Source organism: Chrysochloris asiatica, unplaced genomic scaffold (assembly GCF_000296735.1).
Source record: "Chrysochloris asiatica unplaced genomic scaffold, ChrAsi1.0 scaffold00053, whole genome shotgun sequence".
Taxonomy (NCBI): domain Eukaryota; kingdom Metazoa; phylum Chordata; class Mammalia; order Afrosoricida; family Chrysochloridae; genus Chrysochloris; species Chrysochloris asiatica.
Window position 1 is genome coordinate 6,186,911 of NW_006408571.1, and position 7,609 is coordinate 6,194,519.

Here is a 7,609-nt window from a genome sequence, read left to right on the forward strand (position 1 = left end):
TAGGACCCTCAAGGGAGAAGAGCACAAGTGGAATGTAGTACCTTATCATGAGAAGCAGAGACACCAGAGATGGAGGCAGAGATGGAGTCATGGAGAGGGGGAGCGGCTGAAGGCTCCAGATTCATGGAAAGAGAGGGACTGAGAGCTGGTGGCTAGGAGGCAGACTTGCAGAATGTGCCTTTTGGTGGTATAAATTATTATATATGCCTGAGTTTTTTTGTTTTTTTGTTTGTTTTGTTTTAAGAGCTAAAATGAATAGAGAGAAATATTGTTAAGTGATGGTACATGGAGGGGATTATAATCGATTTAATGAAACAAAGTGTATGATTTGTTGAATGTAAAACTGATGATTTACCCTGTAAACTTTCACTCAATTCACAATAAAACTTAAAAAACTAATAAAAGTGAGGCTATCCTTGTCCACTCTGTCCTAATAAAATGGTCCTTTATAAGAAGTTGGGAGTTCAAAGAGATGTCACTGGGCTGGCCTCATAGACAAAGGAAACTGCTATTTTGTAAGAGGGCTTAATATGGGCCAGGAGGAAGGAATGATGGAAGGATATTGAGTCCTAAGGAACTATATTTAAAGGTGGAGCCACAGCCACCTTGAAACGTTTAGCTGGAAATTTTATATTTTACTTTAGATTTTGGATTGATGATAAGACCAGGTTTAGATTGCGATATTTTGGTCTTTGAAATGAAGTTATGATGGGATGAGACTTGGAGGCACCCTGGGAGACAGTGAATTATATTGTATTGGGAAAGGATGTCAATAATTGGGGGCAGAGGGCAGACTTTATAGTAGGCTTAATTCTAATATGACTTTCAAGATCCCTGCTACATGCTGTAAACACTTCTATTATCCCTTTCCCTTGTGTATAAGTGCACCAATAACTATTAGGCACAGTTCAACAATAACTATTACGAATTATTTCTTAAACAGCACATCCTTCAGATCAGAAAAAACAAACAAACAAACAAAAACATACGGAAACTAACTTTTATTACTTACAAGAATAAGACAGCATACTACAGGAAAAGTTCCAACAGGAGCACTCCGCCCTCCATCTGTTTGTTCAATGGTGACAACGCTTCCTTGCATAGCCTTCTATGTTATGGGTGAGGGGCTATAGTGGGACTTCCTGCCAAACGCCTCCTGGACAACCAAGTCTACTTAGGTTGACTATAAGTTTATGCTATATTTGCTCCGCCTGCATCATATCTGAGGAGACCAAGAAAATGTCCTTTCCCATTGATCTTAAGCCCTAGCCTAAGTGACAAAATGCATCTTTTTATATTTGCTTACAAACATCCTATTGCATCATGCCTCCCCACCCCCAACTTCCCGAGGAAGGGGAAAAGGGTCATTCCATAACTGTAGTTTTTAAACCCTACTAACAAGTGTTGAAGAGCAAAGATGTCAGTTTGAGGACTAAGGTACGCCTGACCCAAGCCATGGTATTTTCAATAGTCTCATATGCATGTGAAACCTGGACAGTAAATAAGGAAAACCATAGAATGGTGTTAGAGGAGAATATTGAAAGCACCATGGGCTGCCAAAAGAACTAATAGATCTGTTTTGGAAGAAGTGCAGCCAGAGTGCTCCTTGGAGGCCAAGATGACCAAACTCCATCTCTCATACTTCAGACATATTATCAGGAAGGACCAGGCACTGGAGAAGGAGATCATGTTTAGTAAGGTGGAGGGTCAGAGGAAAAGAGGAAGACCCCCAACGAGATGGATTGGCCAAGTGGCAGCATCCATGGGCTCCAGTGTGGCAACCGTAGTAAGGTTGGCCCAGGATCTGGCAGTGTTTTGTTCTGCTGTGCAGAAGGTCACTAAGAGACAGTACTGACTTGATGGCACCTAAGGACAACAAAAACATTGTGGAGTCCTGGTGTGGTGCTGTGGGTTAATGCGCCAGACTGCAAAGCTGTTTGAACTGCAAGGTCGGCAGTTCAAGGTAACCAGCTGCTCCTCAGAAACCCTATACAGCGTTGCTATGGGTCAGAATCAACTCGACACTCTTAGCAGCAACAACAACAAGTACTGAGGGAGTTGTGTTGTTCTGTAGGTTAAGCACTGGACTGCTAACCAAGGTGCTAGGAGCCTACCTGCAGCTCCACAGAAGAAAGATGAGACTTCTTTACATCCCATAAAACTCATTACAAGGTGGAGCTGAGTGGGGACTTACTGGAAAGCACTTAACAACAACAAAGCAAACATCAGGCTTCTGCAGAGGTGGTGGTTTGTTCTTTGACCTAAGGATGCCAGAAGGACCAAGAAAACCATTACTGTATAGCTTATTCCATGTGATCCTAACAGACATAATTGACCTGAATTCTGCCACTAATCATATGAAACAAGAACAGGATATTAACTACCAGGAGTCTTGGTGTGGTGCTGGAAGATGAAGCACTAAACCACGAGGTTGGTTTGAATTGCTACGTTGCTGGTTCAAATCCATCACCCATTCCTCAGACTCACATACAGTGTCGCAAGAGTGGAAACCAACTCACAGTATTTAACACCAACAACATGAAAAACCAGAAAAGAATTGAGGTGCACAGGAACTACCATGATTTCAGTTGTGTGACTAGTAAGCCCAGCTAAGACTTACTTACTTGAACTTCTGGCCTACAGGAAATGTGAGTTAATAAATAGATCTTTTATTAAACCAATAAGTTTGGGATCATTTACTACCCAGCAACAAAGAACTATTACAACTGTGTTGTAATTATTGGTCACAGTTGCCAAATGCTAGCCTGGTGCAATTGCTAGCTGTATTTTATAATCTGTATCTGGTTACAAGTCTTCCAAAGAAATCTAATGCAAATTTGCATAACTCCCTCACTAGTAATTGAAGTTCATTGTTTCTCTTATTCTTCCCTTAATAGGAAAACTCAAGAACTTCTACGTTCATTTTCTGCTCATTGCTTCTATTTTTGCACTGAAATTAGTACTATTTTTCATTTAGTTTGTTTTAGACTTTTTTGCTTCACAATTTGATAAATGTTTATGCTTACTTAACTGCTAATCCAAAAAAGCATTATTAGAACTTTCATTTGTTTATGAGACTATTTTATGTCCCTATTGTATAGAGTAGTTAAGTACATTCCCTTAGCAGGAAGAGGATCCAGAAGCAGAGCCAATTCTGATCTCATTAGACACTTGTCCTCTATTAGTTTCTTTCAATAACTTGAAATAAGACTAACTGTGCAGAGTTCATTTTACCAATTATTGCTTCAACTAAGAGGTAGGAGTTAATGTTCCCAAATCCCCATTTTCTTGAGGAATCTTTTTTAATACCAAAAATCCCTGAAAATTCAAATGTACAAATGAACATTCAGCAAGAAATGAATAACAAAAAATATGAAGTAGAATTAAAATCTACTACGATTATAAATCAACCTTTGTGAAATTTTCAATAAAGCTAGCTCTAAAATATCCATTGCATAACTTAAATATGTAAAAGAAATTTTAAAGACTGAGATATGATTTTAAAGACTATATAATTAAGATTAAAAAAATAATAAACATATATTGAAGTAGCTGTGGGGAAAAAGAAGTGATGGGGAAAAAAAAGAACACAACTATGAAAATTGGAGGAATTCATTCTGTTCAAAACAGAATTGAAATGGTAATAATGAGTACTCATAAAGCCTGAGCATGGAGAGACAGAAATGAAATATTTTCCCATCTTGAGTTATCCTCACAACCATTGCTATGTTCAAGCCTATTGTAGGCAGTGCACCAATTCATCAACACTCATGGAAGCAGCATCAAGAAATCAAACAATGTATTGCATTTGGGGAAATCTGCTGCACAAGAACTTTTTAAAGTGTTGAAGAGCAAAGATGTCAGCTTGAGGACTAAGGTGCACCTGACCCAAACCATGGTATTTTCAATAACGTCATATGCATGAGAAAGTTGGACAGTGAATAAGGAAGACTGCAGAAAATTTGTGAAATCTGGACAGTGAACAAGGAATATCAAACAAGAACTGAGGCCTTTGAAATATGGTGTGGACAAAGAATACTGAACACACTATGGACCATATTGATACTGAAGGAAGAAATCCAAGATGCATTGAAGGAATTGGCAATGAACAAGGCACCAGGAATTGATGGAATAAAAATTGAAATCTTTCGAGCTACTGAGGCAGCACTGGAGACACTCACTCTTCTAGGCCAAGAAATTTGGAAGACAACTATCTGGCCAACTGATTAGAATAGATCTGTATTTGTATTCCAAAGAGAGATGACCCAACAAAATTTAGAAATAATTGGACAATTTCTTTGATATCCCATGAGAGTAAAGTTTTACTAAAGTAATACAGAAATGGCTGCAAGCATACACTGACAGAGAAGTTCCAGAGGTTCAAGCTGGATTCAGAAGAAGACATGGAATGAGGGATATCGTTGCTGATGTCAGATGAATCTTGGCTAAATGCAGAGAATATCAGAAGGATGTTTACCTGTGCTTTATTGACTATGCAAAGGCTTTCTATTGTGTGGATCATGACAAGCTATGGAAAACATTGTGAAGTATGAGCATTCCAGAACACTTGATTGTGCTCATGAGGAATCTGTACATGGACCAAGAATAAGTTGTTCAAACAGAACATGGGACATTGAATGGTTTAAAATTAGGAAAGGTGTGTGACAGGGTTGTTTTCTTTCATCACACTTATTCAACCTGTATGCTGAGCAAATAATCCGAGAAACTAGGTTATATGAAGAAAAACGTGGTATCAGGATTGGAGGAAGACTCATCAACAACCCGCAATATGCAACTGATACAACCTTTACTGCTGAAAGTGAAGAGGACTTAAAATATAAAGATCAAAGAACATAGCATTCGGTATGAATTGCATCTCAATGTAACAAAAACAAAAATCCTCACCACTGGACCAATAAACAACAATCTTATCAATGGAGAAAAGATTGAAGTTGTCAAAGACGTCATTCTTCTTGGATCAACCATCAACACACATGGAAGCAGCAGTCAAGAAATCAAATGACATATTACATTAGGCCAATCTGCTGCAAGGACTTTTTTAACGTGTTGAAAAGCAAACATGTCAGCTTGAGGACTAAGGTGCGCCTGACCCAAGCCATGATATTTTCAATAACCTCATATGCATGTGGAAGACAATAGAAAAACAGATATATTTGAGTTATGGTGTTGGAGGAGAATATTGAAAGTGCCCTGGGCTGCCAAAAGAACAAACACATATGTGTTGGAAGAAGTGCAGCCAGAGAGCTCCTTGGAGGCCAGGATGGCCAAACTTTGTCTCTCATACTTTGGACATATTGTAAGGAGGGACCAGTTGTTATAGAAGGATATCATGTTTGGTAAGAAGGAGGGTCAGAGAAAAAGAGGAAGACCCCCAAAGAGATGGATTAGCAAAGTGGCAGCATCGATGGGCTCAAGCGTGGCAACAATTGTGAGGTTGGCCCAGGTCTGGGCAGTGTTTTGTTGTGTTGTACGTAGGGTTGCTATGAGTCACTACTGACAAAAAGGCACCTAACAACAACATTGACCACACAAGAGTGAACAAATTGTGCTGATGAGGAACCTGTACATGGGTTAAGAGGCAGTCATTTACACAGAACAAGTGGATACAGAATGGTATTAGAAGATGCATGTGCCATAGTTGTGGTCTTTCACCATACTTATTCAGTCTGTGTGCTAAGCAAGTAATCTGAGAAACTGGATTATATGAAGAAGAATGTGGCATCAGGTTTGGAGGAAGATTCATTAACAACCTGTGATATGCAGTTGCCATAGTCTTGTTTTCTGGAGGCAAAAAGGACTTCAAATATTTACTGATAAAGTTCAAATAGTATAGCCTTCAATATGGATCTCATGTAAAGAAAGCAAAATCCTCACATCTGGAGCAATAAATAATATTCATAATAAATGGAGAAAAGATTGAAGTTGTCAAATAGTTTGTTTTTCTTTGATCCACTATTAGTACTCATGGAATCAGTAGTGAAAGTATTAAACTATAAAGATATCACTTTGAGGACTAAGGTGTACCTGACCCAAGCCATGTTATTTTTAATTATCTCATGTACATGTGAAAGTTCAATGTTGAATAAGGAAGATCTCAGAAGAATCAATATATTTGGTTTATGGTATTGGAGAAGAATTCTAAAGATATCATGGACTGCCAAAAGAACACACATATCTGTCTTGATGAACATACAGCCAGAATGTTCCCTAGAAGTGAGGATGGTGAGACTTTGTTTCTCATTCTTTGGATATGTTGTCAGGAGGGACCATCCCTGGAGAAGGATATCATTCTTGGAGATTGGAGGGTCATTGAAAAAGAGGACGACTCCCAACAAAATTGATTATATAATACTGTACATAACGGAAAGAATTAGGAAAATTCTTCGGCATATCTGAACACCTGGTAGGACAAAGTTATTGGGTTTGAAGGTTAGGGACCATCGATAATCTCAGGACACATCTAGGTCAATTAGTATAGCATTCCACAAAAATGATGTTCTACAAATTGTTTAGGTGACTAGTGTCTAAGGTCTTAAAAGTTTTTGAGGAGCCATCAGCCATCTAAGATAAAAATATTGATGTTTTCTTGTCTGGAGCAAAGGAAAGTGAAGAAAACGAAAGACTAAGGAAGCAATTATGTCACAAAACTAATGGCCCACAGCCTCCTCTAGCCTAAGACCAAAACTAAATGGCACCCAGCTACCACTACTAACCTAACATACTAAAAGACCCCACATGAATGGGAGAAAAATATAGAAAAAAACTCAAATTTATAAAAACAAAAAAGACCTAATTTACTGAATTGGTGGAGATTAGAGAAAATCTCCAGATTGTTGCCTTGTTGTTGTTGTTGTTGTTAAGTGCTGTCAAGTCGGTTCCAATCTATGCTACCCTGAATAGGGTTTCTAAGGCTCAACTGGCAAGCTTGAATCGTCGACATTGTGCATCAAACAGATTTTTCAGTCCAATGCTTGAACTCAGAGTGCCACACCAGGTCTCCTTAAGACACACTTTTATCCTGAAACTTTTGATCTGAAGCTACTCCCAGGGATCACCTTTCAGCCAAAAAATAGATTGATCTATGCAATAAGCAATAACACATTTGAAGGATGTGCTTCTTAGAACAAGCAATTATATGAGACCAAATGCACACAGCATTAGCTCAGAAGCAAAGCTGACAGAACAGGCAGGGAGAGAGACAATTAAGAGATAGGAATGGAAGGCAGGTTGTAAATAGGAAGAGGGCTCACACATTGCAGGGACATCCACCAATGCACTGAACAATTTGGGTATGAATTGTTGAGAGCAAACTAATTTGCTGTGTCAAATTCACTTGAAACCCAATACAGTGAAACCCCAAAATAATGATTGGTGAGAGGGATACAAATAGAAATGATATTGTTGTTGTTGTTGTTAGGTGCCGTTGAGTCGGTACCAACTCATAGTGACCTTATGCACAGCAGAATGAAACACTGCCCCATCCTGGGCCAACATCACTACTGTGGCAACGCTTGAGTCCATTGATGCAGCCACTTGGCTAATCCATCGCGTTGGTCTTCCTTTTTCTCTGACCCCTCCACCTTACCAA